Below are 16,101 nucleotides of genomic sequence, written 5' to 3'. Positions count from 1 at the left end.
GATAGTTTTACTTCTTCTTTTCCAATTTGTATTCCTTTTATTTCTTTTTCTTCTCTGATTGCTGTGGCTAGGACTTCCAAAACTATGTTGAATAAGACTGGTGAGAGTGGATATCCTTGTCTTGTTCCTGATCCTAGTGGAAATGCTTTCAGTTTCTCATCATTGAGTATGATGCTTGCTGTGGGTTTGTCATATATGGCCTTTATTATGTTGAGGTAGGTTCCCTCAATGCCCATTTTCTGGAGAGCTTTTATCATATATTGGTGTTGAATTTTGTCAAAAGCTTTTTCTGCATCTATTTAGATGATCATGGTTTTTAATCCTTAATTTGTTAATGTGGTGCATCACATGGATTGATTTGCATATATTGAAGAATCCTTGCATCTTGGGATAAATCCCACTTGATCATGGTGTATGATACTTTTAATGTGCTGTTGGATTCTGTTTGCTAGTATTTTGTTCAAGATTTTTGAATCTATGTTCATCAGTGATCTTGGTCTATAATTTTCTTTTTTTGTGATATCTTTTTCTGCTTTTGGTATCAGGGTGATGGTAGCTTCATAGAATGAATTTGGGAGGGTTTCTCCCTCTGCAATTTTTTGGAAGAGTTTGAGAAGGATGGGCATTAGCTCTTCTCTAAATGTTAGATAGAATTCACCTGTGAAGCCATCTGGTCCTGGACTTTTGTTTGTTGGAAGATATTTAATTATGGTTTCAATTTCATTATTTGTAATAGGTCTGTTTATATTTTCTAATTCTTCCGGGTTCAGTCTTAGAAAATCATGCCTTTCCAAGCATTTGTCCATTTCTTCATGGTTGTCCATTTTATGGCATATGATTGTAGTAATCTGTTATAATCCTTTGTATTTCTGCAGTGTCAGTTGTGATTTCTTCTTTTTCATTTCTAATTTTATTGATTTGTGTCCTCTCCCTTTTTTTCTTGATGAGTCTTGCTAAGGGTTTACAAATTTTGTTTATTTTCTCAAAGAACCAGCTTTAGGTTTTATTGATCTTTGCTATTGTTTTCTTTGTTTCTATTTCATTTTCTGCTCTGACCTTTATGATTTCTTTCCTTCTACTGACTTTGGGTTTTCTTTCTTCTTCTTTCTCTAGTTGTTTTAAGTGTAGGGTTAGATTGTTTATTTGAGATTTTTCTTGTTTCTTGAGGCTAGATTGATTTGCTATAAACTTCCCTCTTAGAACTGCTTTTGCTGTGTCCCATAGGTTTTGGGTTGTCATGTTTTCGTTGTCATTTGTTTCTATGTATTTTTTTCTTAATTTCTTCTTCCATTTCTTCAATGATCTCTTGGTTATTTAGAAGCACACTGTTTAGCCTCCATATAGTTGTGTTTTTTACAATTTTTTTCCTGTAATTGATTTCCAAAGTCATAGTGTTGTGGTCAGAAAAGATGCTTGATATGATTTCAATTTTCTTAAATTTACTGAGGCTTGATTTGCGACCCAAGATGCAATCTATCCTGGAGAATGTCCCATGTGCATTTGAGACGAGTGTGTATTCTGCCATTTTTGGGTGGAATGTTGTATAAATATCAATTAGATCTATCTGGTCTATTGTATCATTTAATGCTTGTGTTTTCTTATTTATTTTCTGTTTGGATGATCTGTCCATTGGTGTAAGTGGGGTGTTAAAGTCCCCTACTATTATTGTGTTACTGTCAACTTCTCCTTTCATGATTGTTAGCATTTGCCATATGTATTGAGGTGCTCCTATGTTGGGTGCATAAACATTTATAATTGTTATATCTTCTTCTTGGACTGATCCTTTGATCATTATGTAATGTCCCTCCTTATCTCTTGTAACAGTCTTTATTTTAAAGTCTATTTTATCTGATATGAGTATTGCTACTCCAGCTTTCTTTTGATTTCCATTTGCATGGACTATCTTTTTCCATCCCTTCACTTTCAGTCTGTATGTGTCCCTAGGTTTGAAGTGGGTCTTTTGTAGACAGCATATATATGGGTCTTGTTTTTGTATCCATTCAGCCAGTCTGTGTCTTTTGGTTGATGCACTTAATCCATTTACATTCAAGGTTATTATCGATATGTATGTTCCTATTACCATTTTCCTAATTGTTTGGGTTTGTTTTCGTGGGTCTTCTTTTTCTCTTGTGTTTCCCACTTAGAGAAGTTTCTTTAGCATTTGTTGTAAAGCTGGTTTAGTTGTGCTTAATTCTCTTAGCTTTTGTTTGTCTGAAAAGTTTTTGACTTCTCCATGGAATCTGAATGAGATCCTTGCTGGGTAGAGTAATATTGGTTGTAGGTTTTTCTCTTTCATCACTTTAAGTATATCCTGCCACTCCCTTCTGGCCTGCAGAGTTTCCACTGAAAAATCAGCTGACAACCTGATGGGGATTCCTGTGTATGTTATTTTTTGTTTTTCCCTTGCTGCTTTTAATATTTTTTCTTTGAATTTAATTTTTGTTAGTTTGGTTACTATGTGTCTTGGTGTGTTTTTCCTAGGGTTTATCCTGTATGGGACTCTCTGTGCTTCCTGTACTGAGTGACTATTTCCTTTCCATGTTAGGGAAGTTTTCCACTATAATTTCTTCAAATATTTTCTCAGACCCTTTCTTTTTCTTTTCTTTTTCTGGGACTCCTATAATTCAAATGTTGGTGTGTTTAGTGTTGTCCCAGAGGTCTCTGAGATTGTTTTCAATTCTTTTCATTCTTTTTTCTTTATTCTGTTCCTTGGCAGTTATTTCCACCATTTTGTCTTCCAGCTCACTTATTCATTCTTCTGCCTCAGTTATTCTGTTATTGATTCCTTCTCATGTATTTTTCATTTCAGTTGTTGTGTTGTTCATCTCTGTTTGATTGTTCTTTCGCCCTTGTAGATCTTTGTTAAACATCTCTTGTATTTTCTCAATCCGTGCTTCCGTTCTATTGCCAAGATTATGGATCATCTTCACTATCATTACTCTGAATTCTTTTTCAGCTAGATTGCCTATTTCCCGTTCATTTATTTTGTCTTGTAGGTTATTACCTTGCTCCTTCATGTGTGACATATTTTTTTGCCATATCATTTTTTTTTTTTTTTTTTGAGTGAGATTGTGTTCTTGTTTTACTGGTTGTTTGGCCTAAGGCTTCCAACACTGGAGTTTGTTAACTATTTGGTTGAGCTGGGTCTTGGTGCTGAGATGAGGAACTCTGTGAGACCTCACTCCAATGAATATTCCCTGGGGTCTGAGGTTCTCTGTTAGTCCCATGGTTCAGACTCAGAGCTCCCACCACAGAAGCTTCTGTCTGACCCTGTGCTCACAAATCAAGATCTCACAAGCCGTGTGGGGTGGCAAAAAAAAAAAATAGAACAATAACAAAGTAAAAAATAAAATTAGACTAGGAAACTAACAGATATGTTAGAAAGAAGGTAAAAATAAAAATATAGATGAATCAACAACCGGAAGGTACATCAGTATCACAATAGTAAAAAAGAGGATCAGGGAAAAGGGAAAAAAAAAGGATGGGGGGAAAGGCCTTGGCTGTGAAGAGCAGGGCCTAAGCAAGGTGACGTTTGGGTGGTGGGCAGGGTCAATGCCCAGGGGCCAATGCCCAGGCTGAAAAAGGCCCTGGGGGCTGTGGGAGGTGGGGCTTAGGCTCAAGGAACAGAAGGGTCCCAGGCTTGTCCCCCACCCCTGGTCTCAGAGGGCAGGGGACCTCACCTGGGAGCCCAGCAGGCTTCCTGGGCTTGAGTGGGTGGGGCAAACGCCCTCCTCTCCTCTCTTGCTCCTCTGGTCTGGGGTCTGAGAGAGTTCCTCCTGCCTGCCTCTCCTGATCTCCCCAGCCTCCCTCCTATGCCCCCAGGACCAACGAGGGGGGTCTTGGAGGGCCGGGAACCAGCCTGGGAGCTCAGCAAGCTCCCTGTGTCTGAGTGGGCAGGGCAATCATCCTGCACTCCTCTCCCACTCCTCCCACAGGGCCCCTCCCGCCTGCCTCTCCTGATCTCCCCACCTCCTTCCTATGCCCCCAAGGACCCATGCAACCTGGAAGTGGCTTTGGAGGGCAGTGGATCAGCCTGGGAGCTCAGCATGCTCCCTGGGCCTTAGTGTGTGGGGCAGTCACCCTCCGCTCCTCTCTCACTCCTCCTGAAGAGCCCCTCCCACCTGCCTGTCCTGATCTCCCTAGCCTCAGGAATGCTGATCTTGCCTGGCCTCCACTTCTCCTCCCGCCTTGGTCCCCTTACGCTCTACCGGTTCACTGTGGGGTTCCTCCCATCTCCTTGGAGGTTAGAGTACCCCACCAGCGGCCGGCAGGTGCCCTAGCTGTGGGGAGACACTAACTCCGCATCTTCCCACACCACCATCTTGACTCCTCCCCCGTATGTATTTTTAGCATAGTCTTCAAAGTCTAAGCGTTCCATTTAGAGATACTCAAGTATATCTGGGTAAGAAGAGTAATAAGTACACAACCATCACATATATATAAGAATTGTGTACAATAAGCTTCATTCCATTTAAGTGGTTGGATACTAGCATATCTTAAGCTGCTGTAAATGATTTTTAGGAGAACGATGAAAAACATGTTTGGAAAACACATCCCAGCATAAGATATAGACATTGGAGAGAAAGCAGCAAAAGGCAAAGAACTGACATGTTTTGAATGTCTACTATGCACAAAGAACTACAGAGACAAATTTTCATAATGAAAAGGAATACATAAAATAAATTATTTTTTTTTTCAGTCTCCATAGTTTCTTTACCAACTTCTAGCATTCTTTCAAGTCAGGCTTAATTTCTGTCAAGGCTTCAGTTTATGAGATAAAACCAATCTGCTGCATTGCATTTATAGCCTGAATCTATAGTCCTGTCTATCCATTCTTTTCTCATTCTGTAAGTCTATCTATTTGTTTGGAGAATTTATACTAGGAAACCAGGAATTGACTACACCATTTCCTAGGACATAAAATATATTCCCAAACATACACATAAATGTATTGACTCAAAAACAAAGCCATATAGCTAAATGATGAGATTCTAAATATTATAGATTTAGGTTCCCCAAAGTGTCTTAAATGCTTCCAATGTTATTTAATAAGCAAAAGGGTAAATCTACAGTTTAATGATTACACACATAGATTATGACACACAAAAGGTCATAATTCCTCGATAAAACTTAATCAGGCTCTCCATTTTTTTAAAGAAAAAATTTCCTTTTGTATTGCGGGGAAGGGGAGCCCAGTGAATTAAAATCAGCACTCAGGATTCTCTCGTTAACTCCAGACCATTTGTTCAGCCCCTGGCCTCTGTTAGCCTCTACAAGGGTTTTAGTGGCTCTAAGGGAAGTTTATTCAACTGCTTCTCATCACATCCACCCACGCAGATTTACATGCAAAGAGCTCAGGATGTCCAAAAACGTGGACTTTGAAAACAGAAAGGAAGAGAGAAAGGGGGGAAAAGAGCAAGAGAAACATTTTTGAAATGTGTGCTTCTAACCCATTTGTAATAACTGCAGTCTTTACACAGGCCATTTTATTGAAATTATTAGCTGTTAGAAGTTTTGTCGTCATCACTGGAATATGTTGAGCTCACCAGGACACCTCATGCTTTTCAAAGCAAAAGAGAGAGGCAGGAAATAACTGCTAGTCCATTTTTTTTTTTAATTTCCTGAAATGTGATGATAAATTAAGGTGACTGTATGTACAAAAGGGGTCCCCAGTGAGAACTGATCTCTTAGAACACTCCTCATAGTGGTGCTTCTGTGTCATCCACCCTGGAGGGATTCTTGGAACCATTTGTTTGCATTCCCACTCCCATCTCAGCCTAATCTTAAATCAACTATTCTATTCTATTCCGGTGTTTTGAAGTGATGGGGTTCTTCATGGTCAGCCTGGGTCTACTTATTCATTGCCCAGAAGGAAAAAAAAGCACAAAACAAATAAAATTTAAGAGAAAATGAACAAAATTAAAAGAGGTTGGAACAGAATGTTTTATCCTCACAGTGCCTGCTTTGTCCACAGATTTCTTTTGAGAGAAACTGTTAACTCTCCAGTTCCTGCCAAAGGAAGTATTTTATAAAACCCTTTATACAAAAGTGGTAATGTTCTGACCATGTATGTGGACCCTCTGGTAGGAATCACTGGGCCAGGGTTGGTATATAACAGAGAGGAAACCAATCTACAGGTGGACAAGCAATTTGTGAGGTAGCCTAGCCTTAGAGCTTCACTCAACAGCTACCACAATGAACCTCTCCCAGGAATTAGAATTGGGAACTCAGAGTCAGGGAGTCTGGAACCCAAAGCTGGATAGGAAACTGAAGAGAAAAGATATACAGAAGAAGTAGAAATGGAAAGAATAGCTGATTCTTGTTAACTACTAAAAGAATGCCAAAAAATAATAATAACAATAATAAGAATAGGCAAACAATAATAATCATTATTATAATTATTTATTGAAGAAGCAGCACTAGGTCTCTGAATGGTCCTCCATTTGTTAAAATGTTTCTTGGATGCCAGTCCTCCTCTGAGCATGTGCAGGCTTACCTTGCTCTACAAAGCCTGACCACCATGACTGAAACATCTATTTTTTTCTCTGTGAATCTGTATTACAGATTATTCCCTAACTTGAATTAGTTTGAGTGGTTTCTGTTATTTGCAACCAAACAATCTGACTAACACCAGGGGTCAGTAAAGATATTGTAATTTGAATCAGTGAGACTTTGTAGATTTAAAGAAAAGTGAAATAGATGATTAAGAACCTAGTCCACATAACTATGGGACAACAAAAAACTTTATAATATATTCATGTATCTAAAATTTCAGTTTTCTCTTTTACTTTTGATGATTTATCTAACTGTTCATACTAGAAATCTGAGTGTTGTCCTTCACACTCCTTTCCTCTCACTTTCCACAGTCACCCAAACCTGATGATTCTGCCTTCAAATTATATCTTTTTTTAAAAAATTTATTTATTTAATTTATTTATTTCTGGCTGTGTTGGGTCTTCATTGCTGTGTGTGGGCTTTCCCTGGTTGCGGCGAGTGGGGGTTACTCTTCGTTGCAGTGCGCAGGCTTCTCACTGCGGTGACTTCTCTTATTGCAGAGCGCGGGTTCTACGTGCGCAGGCTTCAGTAGTTGTGGCTCACAGGCTCAGCAGTTGTGGCTCGCAGGCTCTAGAGCGCAGGCTCAGTGGTTGTGGTGCATGGGTTTAGTTGCTCCGCGGCATGTGGGATCTTCCCGGACCAGGGCTCGAACCCTTGTTCCCTACATTGGCAGTTGGATTCTTAACCACTGTGCCACCAGGGAAGCCCCTCAAATTATATCTTAAACCTTCTACTGTATCTCAGATCCTTCACCTTGACACTAGTAATGCTGACTTCAACTATGGAAATTGCCTTCCAGCTGACCACCATGATGTTTCTTACAGAAATTGTTTCTTCTCTCCGATACATTCAAATCAGTCATTTGTTTAAAACTCTTCAATGTCATCTTGTTTCTTTTAGGTTAAGGGCAAAATCCCTTAGCATAATCTTCCAGACTCAGCAATCCAGCCCCTGCACAACTACTCCAGTCTTGGACTCCAAACTGCCCTATTTCTTCTCCCCAATTATAGACTGTTCTCTTTCAACCTCCAAGTCTTTTCTCCCAGCCTACCCCTTACTGAAACATTTCCTCCCATCCCACTACCTCCACTCCCACTGCACTCGCCTGGCTTAATTCTTTGTTGTTGTTTTTTTTAATTCTTAATCTTACTGTCAATTTTAAAGTCCCTGTTTAAAATTCACTTCTTCAGAGAAACTTCCTGACACTGCATTATAGATCATGCTCTTCTGTTACATGATTTCAAGACAACCCATGGTATTCATCCATAGCACTTATTACATTTCTGACTATACAGTCATTTGAGACCCTAAATCATTTTGCCTTGTGGGATCACCTTTCCTTTAATATCTATAAATAGAATTTAGTTCCTGACTTTTAACATTATGTAAAAGTTGTTAGATATAATCTCCAAATCTCACATATGTTTGAGATGGTTAAATGTAAAATATCAGCTACATAATATCAAAATTGACTTTCTGGGGCTTGGGGGACCTTAATAATGCTTTCTTTCACAATGAATAATGTGATTTTATAGATTTTGTGAAATTTTTAAGAGTTTTAAAATTTAAATTCTTTGAATTTTTTTCATAATATCATGCATGTAAGAACAGGTCAAGAAGGAGAAAGGGAGCTGGGAAGGATTTCAAATGTTCATAAATTTGGAAGTGTCTCATGTTAATTGTCCTTTTCCTATATATGCGTAGTAAATATATGTGTGTATAGAAAATGCCACCCTGAGGATAGACGAATCTCAGTTCCTCATTAAAAAGACTCTAAATAAGAATTGTGAGACAGATCAAAAGATCATTGGAGAGGGACAACCATTTGATGGTAAGTAGGGAAAGACAGGCTTTCTGAGTGGCAAACAAAAGCATCATCTAACTAAAAGCACAGAGAGGCATATAGTTCTGAAAGGCACTGATGCCCAGCACAAGCAAAGTTCAAGTACTCAAATAGAAGGTGCCTTCCTCCAGTATAATCAACTCCAAATGAAAGTTATTGATAGGTTCATGAGAGCATCTCCTTGGAGAGACATGCCTTTTCAAATGCAGCTGAACCAAGTCTAACACAGTAGTTGACTACCAGTTTGGGAGACAAATGATATATACATTAAGGCAGAAAAAAAGGAGTTTAAATATTTAACAAAAATTGATTATACTTGGATATGAAGCAACAGTGTCTGAAAGACTGTTACTATAACTGGGCTCTGATTTGGAAAAGTGAACTCCATGTTTCAATAGTAAGATCCTTTTCCATTCCACTGTATAGTGTGCTCTAGAATTTCTAACTAGCTAATTTTCCTCCTGAGTATTTCCCAGCATCTCACCATACTGTTTGCTGGATGTCTCTCTCGCTCCATCTCCTTTTCTCTCTTGGATCCCTGAACAGCTCTTTTCCAATTTGCCTCAGAAAATTCAAAACTTTCCCAACTTTAATTCGTTAAGCAATTTATTTCTAACTTTTGGCCGACCTAGTTTATCTCAGCCACATCCTATGGACACTCTTTGACATCCATCAAGACAATTTCCTAAATAAGACCACTTATCCCCCCAAAAGTAACAAGCTTTCTATCAACATTTATCTTTTTGTCACTATACTTATATGGTTCTTTGCTTCTTTTTTTAAAATTAATTTAGTTTTGGCTGCATTGGGTCTTGGTTGCTGCACACGGGCTTTCTCTAGTTGCGGTGAGTGGGGGTTACTCTTCGTTGCGGTGCGCGGGCTTCTCATTGCGGTGGCTTCTCTTGTTACGGAGCACGGGCTTCAGTAGTTGTTGCATGTGGGCTCAGTAGTTGTGACTCGCGGGCTCTAGAGCGCAGGCTCAGTAATTGTGGCGCACGGGCTTACTCTGCAGCACGTGGGGTCTTCCTGGACCAGGGCTCAAACCCGTGTCCCCTGCATTGGCAGGTGGATTCTTAACCACTGCACCACCAGTGAAGCCTGGTTCTTTGCTTTTTAAACCTCTCTTTTCTCCACTAACCTATAAGTTCTGTGAAGGTAATAGCCATATCTGTCTTCTTCTTTTCTGAATCTCTAGCACTTAGCATGGCAAGAATAAAATAAGAGCCCAATATACATTTCTTTGATGAATAAATAAATGTGTTGGTAGTTCTTCTTGGCACAGATTGAAAAGTATTGATGACACCTTCCTGAGGAACCCCCTCAAACATTTTTTATGTATGAGTACCAGTCTGGAATGACAATGTTCCTTTTGATTGTATAATATATGGGGATGATGCTTAGGGCTATACTGCGAATGGGAACATGGCTGGTCTGCAGACCTGGATCTGGCTCCTTGAAATCTCCTGTAGCCTCATCCACTGCCTGCATCCAGGGACAGAGTCAAAGGTAGCAGAATGATAGTAGGAAAGCTAGATAAGCCGAGAAGAAGCTCACACTGAAGTAGGAGAGGTCCACAGAGATGTAATAAACACTCCCAGATAATGATATGCACAGATGTCCTTCATCATAACTAGATGTCAGGATTGCCAGCCATCTCACAGCACTTCTTCATTGGCCAGTTTATCAACTAACACAACACACTGCTGCAAATGTGAAAGTTCAGTAGCATGATCTCCATGTTACATATAAAGAAACAAGGCTTGGAGTTAAGAAACTTAACAAATACCTAGCTGATAACTAGGGGAACCAGAACTGAGCTCTGGTGGGTCTGACATTTTTCCTTCCCCTCCATGCTCTTGATTATATTTCCACCATGGTCAGAAATATGGAGAGGGAAATATCAATGCTTAAAAATGAAGATGCTGATTTTTTTTAAAAACAGCATATGTTTGACCTAGAGAAATATCACCAAGTATTTCCCTTAAACTAATCTAAGTAGCTTTACTGTAAAGAGGTTTCTGATCCAAAAGTTAGTCCACAATCAAACGAATGGAGAAAACTGTTGGTTAAACTGTCATGTATTCTTGTTGCTCATTGTGATGTTTCGCAAACTAGAACTGCAGCTCCCCTGAGAAGGTTTCTCATCAAGTTATCTTCCTAACACTGAAGATATTATGGGTTTAAAATGAAGTATGCATTGTTTCTTAAATTAGAAAACCAAAAATGCTGAAAGGATTTATTTAAATTTTGGTCTAAACACACAAAATGAAATAGAAGGTTGAAACTATTCTGTAACTAATTTTAAAATAAATATTAACTTATATATAGCTTTCCTCAATTATTTAAATATTTAGATAAAAGTGGTTTGTCTTTACTATACTAGAGATTTTCCCAGGTGCCCATTTAATCAGTGGAAATGAGGATGCTTTTAAAAAGTAAACTGTCTTAATAAACATGCTTTTAAATAAGAACAAGTGATTAAAGTGTAACATGTTTTGTGGCTGGTATATTATTGTATCTATTTGCATCCAGAACTGTCATATAAGTTTCTTCCATATTAAGAAATGATCTCTCATGTGTATAGTTGTGGTTTGTTTTTAATTATGTCCAAGTTTTGTAAACATGTCATTTACCTTGCTTCAAATGTCACTGGTATAATGATAGAAAATGTCTAATATTGGCAATTATAGCTTTAGGCTCAAACAGGAATAACACATTACTTCCAACAAGCCAGATCCTTGTATTTCATTTCACGTGGGCAGTATTTCCTCTCTTCTGTTTTCCCTGGACACTTGCCTGCTTTCACAGTACCATGCACCACACATCCTGTTTATTAGTTTAAAGGAGTTTAACAAGAGGATTTATTTTATGTTTTTCTCTGTCCACCAAAGCCAATTTACTACTCTTATAAAAAGTGTGTGTTCACTCTGTGTCTCATATGATTCTCTCTGTAACGTTGCAGATGATGTTCAGTCACCTTACTTACTATCATCTACGCTGATTTTCCTTTCATGATTATTGCCCAGTAGCAATTTAATTGTCAATTTGATTCAGAACTTAAAAAATTGTTCTATCCACTTTTTGAGATTTCAAAATATTTTTCTTTTGTACATTTTGTTCATCATGCTCCTCAAAAGAACCCAGTTGTATCCAATTCTATTGCAATATATTAATTTGTCTCCACTACAGGGACCCTTACTTTAGATTTATGACTTTTAGCAAAGTGGAGGGAACATATCTTACTTTAACATAATTTAACATAGTCCCTAGCATGACTGCTTGAACAAACTAAATACCATTACACTGATGTTCTATTTATAGAAAAGGTCTTATTATTTAGTATTTATGTAAACTACTTGTTTAGTTCCCTTAGAGACCCACAATTCAAACTAAAAATACGCCCTATCATTTCCCCTGATGTGACCACTAATGAGTCTCTCTCTGATGGTCCCAACATGCCTTGGTGTAAAGAGCACAGAACTAGAAGTGCCAGCCCTTGTGACATTGTACATGGCTAACGCACTTCCCTGGAGCATGGTTATTTTTTTTTTTTCTTTCTTAGAGCCCGTCACACTCTCTGAACAGTGGTATGTAGAGACATATTAGGAACACTGTTAAATTCTTCATCCAGTGTCTTCATCCTTTCAAAGGTGTCACAACAATAATTCCTGGCCCAAGGTCATGTCCCCAAGAAGCAAATAATCTCTCTTACTCAAAATATAAAAGTCTTGTCTTCAGATTCTTCAACTTCCCCATTTCATACTAGAAGAATAGCTTCATTTGGCTCGCCACACGGAATGTTGTTTTCCTGGCTCCAAATATCATGAATGCTAAATTCAATTACATAATGAACCATATGATGTGGATACTGCTGGAGCACTATGTGGGTCAGTGGGACTAAGCACAAATTAAATAATCAAAACCACAATTAGTGTGGAATGCTCATTTGGGCTTGCTAGGGAGGCAGGGATGGGGGCTCGGATACTATTAGAGTGAATCATGGTGACTCTATTCTGATCCTATAAATACACTCTTGTATAGTGCAAGGAAGAATGATACACTCAGTTTACCTTGGATGCAAAGGACACAGAGGGAAGCAAGAAAACAGGAAATCATTAGCAGACACTCCCACACCAAACCTCCTTATAGACTACTGGCCTCTCGCTCAGGTGCTCATCCCTGGATGAATCAGCCTTTACCATAAAGGCAGGGTTAAAAGTAACTCTTCATGGTGATCACAGATATGAAGGAACATTGTAACACAGAAGTAGCTTGGTATAGTAGCTGTATAAATAGAATCAGTCTGTCTATGTTCAAATTCTACATTTAGCAATTACCACCAGTGTAATTTTGGGCAAAATATCTAACCTGTCTAAATGTGAAGTTCCTTTTCTGCACAATGAAAGTAAAATTAATACTACTTCCCTCAAAGTGTCCTTATGAAGATATTCAGATAAGGCACTTAAATAGTTGGCTTTTAGTAAGTAGTCAGATTTAAGTGGTTGTTGTTATTGTTGCTATTCAAATCTTCATGAATAGCCTATTTCTATATGGGTGTAGAAACCATCTCAGTTAGGGTGACCAACCATCCTGGTTTATTGGAGGATAAAAGGGTTCTAAGGCATTGAATTTAGAGTGCTAAATCTGGGAAGTCCTGGGCAAACCAGCTTGAGGTGGTCACCCTAACTCAGAAGTAATCATGCTACTACAAAAGTCACAGGCCTTTTTGCTTTTTTCCAATTAAAGTACTATCTCTATGACTTGTATTCTTTGCACTGTTTAGCAAAAAGGGAGTTGGAAATGTAATTACTAACAAATACAACTAGCTAGGAAGAAGTGGAAACTAAAGTATTCATAGGATAGTCTTAAAACATCCATGAAGGCAGAGCCCTTTTTCAATGGAGAGTACTCTTTAAGAAAGAGATAGTGACTGATGCTATTTTTTCTCTACTTATTAAATTTTTCACAGTTGTCCTTTTGTTTCATTGTTAATAGAGTGGTTGCTAAGACAATCCCTTCTAGATGGAAACAGAAATAAGATGTTGATGGGGCTGCTATTACTCTTTGCTACTCAGCCATCTGCAGGGAGAACTATTTCATGATTATCTTTCTCCTATGGGTGCTCATAGGACTAAAAGGAAAAAAGATATTAGCTGCTCTGGAGTGGAAGGTGGGAGTGAGAAAAGGAAGTGCTGTGAGAGACATTTGTTTAAGGCTGATCTTTGGGGAAATCGGGGTACTTCGTTTTTTGTTTTGTGTCATTTTTTTTCATACGACTATATTTTATGCATTATTAAAGCATTTGTTAGGATTATGACATCTTCAAAAGGCGATTTCATGAAAAGATTTGGACATACAATATAAAGAATGTCTTTTTTCTGTATTCATCAAAATGAAAGATTTCCTGGCCTCTGTCCCTCCAGTCAGACACCAGCAGCTGGAAAGGCCCTTGAATCCCCTGTATTCATTTTTGATGTCGCTTATGATATAAACCACAACAGTTACCTCTTCATGGTTTGAGAACAGAACTCACTTACAAAGCTAGAAAGAGATTGAGTTCCTTCTTGCAGATGGCCAAATGCCATTTTTCATGCCTAAACAACTCTACTTCCTTTATCAGTATGTCAGATACTGATGTGTTGATGAAACTGAAAATAACTCTTGTACAATGATTATCTCTCTTGATGGGTATGTGACAGTTTCATTTAAAAATATTTAGCAAGTAATTATAGTAACAATTATAATTATATACTGACCATGTAGCAGACACTAGGCTAATTACTTTTTATGTATTATCTCATTTATTTCTTACATCTATGTATTTATTCCTTACATCTTTTTCCAGAGAGATGAGGAAATTTAGGCTCATATAGGAAAAGCAATTTGCCCAGGTCTCACTATATAGCAGGATCTGTCTTTGAACTCAAATGTAACTGTCTCTAATACCATAATCTTACCCACACATTACATTTTCTTGCTACTTAAAAGCATCTGTACTAGATAAAATCAGACACGCACACGAATAAAAAACATAGTGTCCTCTATAAGAGTAAAATCTTTTAGTAAGGCAAAACACAGACTCAGGAAAAAAACCTGACTTTGGACAAAGAGCTTAATTTTACTGAGACTGTAGTACCCTCACAAATGATAATACTAATTTCCAATGCACAAGTTTGTTGTTAGGATGTAATGAGAATACATGTAAATTAAAAGAGATGTTCAGTGTCTGTACCAGAGCTATTTATGTCTCCCCTGTCCCACCACATGGTCAATTCATGCAGGTATAGAGCTCCTTCCTGTCTCCCCTGTAGATTCCCAGGGCTCTTCAGCTTTCTGGCTGTGCTGAGGAACACCCTCTGGAAAAAAGATCTTATGGAAATTGGACAATGGCAGAGTAAAGACTTTAGGTGCTCAGTGGATCCACACTCCCAGAAGAAAAAGGAGACACAGGAGTGGTAAAATGATGAGGTTGTTGATCCAGAAGGATCTCACTCACATGAAGACAGGGCAGGACTTGACTGCAGACCACTTCGATCTTGAACTTTTCTGTGGTGCTCCTATCCTCCATCTTGTCTCACTCTCCTCACCCCTTGGGCAAGGACACTGACTTTAAGACCCTGTTCCCAATTACGTGGTTCCCAGCACACAGATTACTTTCTCTCTGGTTTCTACCTCCAACTTTTCCTGCACAATCCCTTTTACTCTCTACTCACCTCTCTCTTTTCTTTTCCTCTCAAATAATTGCCTTCAATGGCCTACCAGAATGGCCTTCATAACTCCTTAAAATATGGGCTCAAATTGTGAATATCAGAAAAATAGTTCCCTTTTTCTCATATCCGACCATACTTTCCAATGCCCTTTCCACTTACCCCATTCTTCTCCATTTATCCATCAAGTAAAACCCAAATGTCACACGTCTGAAAATTTCCCAAGTCTACCAAAGCAGAAAAAAAACATCTCTTCTTCCACTGGGATCTAAAAGCCTTTTAAGTAAAATTTCATCACAGTACTTATCATTTCTTCTTATAATTATTTGCTTATATGTCTTGGTCTTTAAGAGAATGTATGTTCCCTAAAAAATTAACCATGCCACAGTTAACTATGTGTTGGCAGGGTCTGCCAGGGGAAAAGCTAGGGACTATCCTTTTTTATTGCTGTCTCTTTGTTTCTATACTGATTAGTCTTAGAATAAGAGCAGAAATGCATATAGGAAATTTAAGAGTCTCAAATGAAAATTTTGTCTAGAGTTGTCTAGAAAATAAAAATCAGCAGTAAGAGAATAATTAGGTAAATAAATTTTGATATACCCATTCTACGAAATACTATAATATGGAGCTACACATACATATATACATATACAACTTATATGTATATATACATATACATATAAATTGAGGTCAAAAGTTACCTTATGTATTATTAAGTAGAAAAAGCAGTCACAGAATATCTTTTGATCATGATATAAATTAGGTAAATTATGTAATTTTAAAAGTCCAGGGGCTTCCCTGTGGCGCAGTGGTTAAGAATCCGCCTGCCAATGCAGGGGACACGGGTTCGAGCCCTGGTACAGGAAGATCCCACATGCCACGGAGCAACTAAGCCCATGCGCCACAACTACTGAGCCTGTGCTCTAGAACCCACGAGCCATAACTACTGAGCCCGTGTGCTGCAACTACTGAAGTCCGCGTGCCTAGAGCATGTGC

The sequence above is a fragment of the Tursiops truncatus genome, chromosome 3 (assembly GCF_011762595.2).
Source record: "Tursiops truncatus isolate mTurTru1 chromosome 3, mTurTru1.mat.Y, whole genome shotgun sequence".
NCBI classification, from domain to species: Eukaryota; Metazoa; Chordata; class Mammalia; order Artiodactyla; family Delphinidae; genus Tursiops; species Tursiops truncatus.
Note: the sequence above shows the minus strand (reverse complement) of the source record.